Source organism: Lonchura striata, chromosome 3 (assembly GCF_050655825.1).
Source record: "Lonchura striata isolate lonStrDom1 chromosome 3, ASM5065582v1, whole genome shotgun sequence".
NCBI lineage: Eukaryota > Metazoa > Chordata > Aves > Passeriformes > Estrildidae > Lonchura > Lonchura striata.
This window is the reverse complement of record NC_140705.1, coordinates 107,079,011-107,083,160: the sequence shown is the minus strand read 5'-3', so window position 1 is coordinate 107,083,160 and position 4,150 is coordinate 107,079,011. Positions and strand designations below refer to the sequence as shown.

The 4,150-nt window shown below is 48.0% G+C and overlaps 1 non-coding gene across 1 annotated transcript; it reads right to left on the bottom strand.

Annotated features, from left to right (window-relative positions):
• Positions 1-3,764: 3,764 nt before the first annotated feature.
• TRNAT-UGU (transfer RNA threonine (anticodon UGU)) lies at positions 3,765-3,837 on the bottom strand. The gene has a single exon. It is a non-coding gene; the product is annotated as a tRNA-Thr (tRNA).
• Positions 3,838-4,150: the final 313 nt, after the last annotated feature.

The following is a 4,150-nucleotide window of genomic DNA, read 5'->3' as shown; positions in this document are numbered from 1 at the left end:
CTGGATTACCACAGAATATCCTTAATGTGCCATAAGACCCTGTGCTTCTGAAGCTTTGTGTCCATCACTTCTAGAGCAGGACCAGGCACTTACTCCCTTGGCTCTTAGGAATGTTTTCCTTCATTTTCTGGCACCCCTTGTTTGCTTTAGTCCAGATGGGGCTGTGTCAACTCTGCCTGGTCTGTTTGCACTTGGCAGGTGTGCCCAGGCTGTGCAGAGCTCCTCGGAGACTGAGCACCATCCTGACAGCTCCAGCTCCTGGAGTCACTGTGGTCTCCTCATGAGCAGTAAAATCTCTTTTGCTTTTACTGCTGTTTATAGGATTTTTCCTGGGGCTAGCTGGCTTCTCTGCTGAGCACGGTGAATCCAGCATTCCCTGCCTCCTACCCGCATGGCAGGAAGTGTGCTGGCACGGACAGCAAGCCACACAAACTGCTGCTTCCAAAACATTGCCAGGGCCACTGTCATGTGCCTGATGGCAACTCCGACTTCCCGAGGAACCTGCCAGGAAAGCTGATGGCAGCAGTGCTGTTTGTCTCCACTTCGGCTTGCCTCTGCAGCAGTACTCTTTGAGACAGCGGGGTGGCACCAAATTCCTTCTGTCCTGAGCAGAGAGGAAATGAGTTAGAATGTAATGTTAAAATCAGAGAGGAGAGAGATGAAGGGGAAAAAAAAACAAAACCCTTACAACCCACCAGAAATCCCCACAATCAATGCCTGCAACCCTGCTTTAGTAACCTTTTCAAAAAACTGAAATGGTGTAGAGGAAGCGCTCTTGCCACTGTCTGAAGGAGAATGGTAATCACAAGAAAATATGATGCCTTAGGTCATACTTTGCTTTGCTTGGTGCTGTCGAGCACGCCAAATTGGAAGAACCTGCTCTTATTTGTCCTACAGCAGTTCCCTTGGTGGCTAACAGAGAACACAGGTGTGTTGTGGTTCTTTGTACCTCTCTTCCTGTCACTTAACGTGCAACATCTTTACCTCAGGGAAAATGTGTTCGGTTGGTTTTTGTTTTGGTGCTTTTGTACTGTGGGAAGTTGTCAGGAGACTGACGAGAGGAGCACAGACACATTTCCCTCCCTCTGTGCCTGTTCCTCTCCTTTCTCACCCCTCTTGCTGCAGCACTGTTGTATCCAAAGAAAATCCCAATGAGGGTCACATTCACCAGCTGCTGTTGGGACAGGGATTTTATGGCTTGCCAGCCCTGTGTCAGCCTCTTGAATTCTACCTGTGCTGCACTCCAGGTGCCTAAAATGCTTTCATGCCTCTTCCACCAGAGGCAAATGAGAACAGGGAATTGGTGTGTGCCTATGGAATAAATAAACTTCCCTAACAATCTCTCAGATGCCTGCATCTGCCTTTCTGTTTTCCAAGGAGAGCTCCACGAGGGAAGTGTAAATACAAGCCTGTTCCAGTGAAAACAAAGAGCAAGTGGATACCATTTCTTCCACATGCAAGAAAGTTGTCAGGCTTTGATTTTAATGAGAAGCAAAACATATACATAAACTTACAGGCATGTGATTGAAAACTTCAGGAATCTTAACAACACTGAGCAGGAGCAATCCTGAAGTTTGATTATCACATTTAGCATGATATCAAACACAGCTTCTGCTGTCTACTTGATGCTGTGCCTTTGCTTAGTCCCAGTCCCTGATTTTTTTTTCCTAAGTTTTCAATCTTCATTTTTCTAAGCTGTGTTCTGTCTAAAAGTCCCATGCAGCTGGGGTAGGAGTTAACATCTTGAGTAGAAACCAGTGTTTAGCAAGTTGATATTATCTTGTCTGGGATTTCCAGATATTAGTGTATTATGAACAATTCATATTGTTAAGTCTGCTAGAGAAGTGTGCAAGGTTTCATTACATTCTGTCTGGAAGTAATTTTTCTTAAAGACACATCCATAATTTCTAAAATAAATAATTTTATTTCCAAGAAAAACAAGGGTCTTTTAATGGAAGAAAGGTTTATAGTGTGCATTTCTTCTTTCATAATTTCAGCTGTTTTTCTTGGCTGTAGCTCTAATAAGTGTTTTTATCAGTCATATCTCTGAATTAGCCTTTTTCCTCAAAGCAGGAATGCTGAACCATGTTAATTACTTTCCTCAGTGACTATCCTTGAGCTGCTAAACAAACCTTCAACAACCACACCTCAAAAAAAATCTTCTACCTCACTGAAGCCACCCCAAAAGTTTCTTCTGAGAAAGCAAAAAAGACCCCATCCACCAAAATAAAATCATCAACAGTAAAAACAGATCCATCTGGTAAAGAGAGAAAGAGAGTCAAAGCTGAGGCTAAACCTCACAAAGGAAAGAAGAGTGGACACAACTCCAGAACTGCACCAGCACCACCTTTGCCAAAAAATAAGAGATCCCACCTAGCCAGAACAAGAGGTTCTTCCAAAGAAAGCAGCTCTAGCTAAGGGAAAAGTGGAGAAGAGGAGGAAGAGCTTTTGAAGTTCAGTGATGTCTCAGAAAAAGCAAGCCTATGAAATGATGAAACAAAAGTGTTGAATAGCAACCAAATAAAAGAGATTTTGGCTGACTTGTTATCAAGTGCTCTCAGGTGTGCCCCTATTAATGGCAGTGTTAGCAATCTCTGTATATGTTCTATTAAACATATTAAACTTTAACAGCACCATCTTCCAAATCCTGCTGTGATGTCCTTTTTTGACATAACTGGTTATGAGAGCCTATGATGGACATTCTCTGGTAAGATTTGGCTGTGTATGACTGTCTAATAAATGCAAATGACTCTAAACTTCAGGGCTTTAATCTTCTTTTGAAGAATATGGAATTGACATGTCAATTACCTCAACTTTTTTTTTTTTTTCCTTGAAATTCAGGGAAAAGTGTGTCAAGAGTAGTTGTCTTTCAGACAATGAAATTAGATTTTATTTTTTGAAGGAGGACCACTAAGATGCTCAGAGGGCTGAAGCATGTCTCCTATGGGAGAACTGGGGTTGTTCAGCCTGGAAAAGAGAAAGCTCCAGGGAAATCTTATAGCAGCCTTCTGTTCCCTGAAGGAGGCCCACAAGAAAGCTGGAGAAGGACTTTTTACAAGGGCAGGTAGTAACAGGACAAGGGGGAATGGCTTCAAACTGACAGAGGGGAGGTTTTGATTAAATATTAGGAAGAAATTCTTCACTGTGAGGGCAGTGAGGCGTTGGCAAAGGCTGCTCAGAGAGGTTGTGGATGTACCATCCTTGGAAGTGTTCAATGCCAGGTTGGATGGGGCTCAGAGCAATCTGCTCCAGTGGAAGGTGTCCCTGCCGATGGCACGGGCTTGGAATGTGATGATCTCTAAGGTCCCTTCCAGCCCATGTTATTCTATGAATATTTTTTTCAAGGTACGGATCACCTCCAGCTTTCCTAGGCTCCAGAAAGGGCTGGAAATGTTCTGAAACACCAACACAATCAAAGCACCAGAATCCAAGCAACCCCCCCAAAACCCGGCGTTAGAGCCGAGCCATCCTGTGGGCTGGAAGCATCCCGCGGCTCCGGATCCCGCGCGGTGGAAGCGGCGCCCGTAGCGATGTTCAGATGCAGGGAAGTGCTGGATTTGGGAAGCGGAGCCGGGGCCGTCCTTGCCGAGCCCACGGCCTCAGTTTTGCAGCTCCGACGCTTCGCCCGTCTCCCACCGCCGCCCTCTGCAGGCGCCGTGCCGGGATGCAAAAGGCAGCGACCCCCGCCGCCCGCTCTTCGCGGCACGCCCCAGCTCGGTCGGGGAGAAACAAGGATAACAACAAAAAACGAGGAAAAGCTCAGGAGGCCCCAGCGAGGATCGAACTCGCGACCCCTGGTTTACAAGACCAGTGCTCTAACCACTGAGCTATGGAGCCACCTATCAGTTCCAGCCCTGCCGCCGGCTGCTGTGCCTGTGCGGGCGGTGCCGCGGGCTCGCGGCCCTCGGCCCGGGCTGGGCCCGGCGCGGCCCCGGCGCGTCTGTGGGCGGCCGGGCTGCGCCGGGCCCCTGCGTCCTCCGGGAATCCCGCTCCGAGGGTGGCGGGGCAGGGTGAGAGCCTCGGAGAGCGGAGTTTGGGCGGCACAGCGGGGATTGCTCCCAGGAGCGACCCCGCTTCTGCCGGGCATCCCAGGCTGGGAGCGAGGGAGCAGCCGCTGCCCGAGTCAGGGCTGGGGGGTGATGCTGCACGG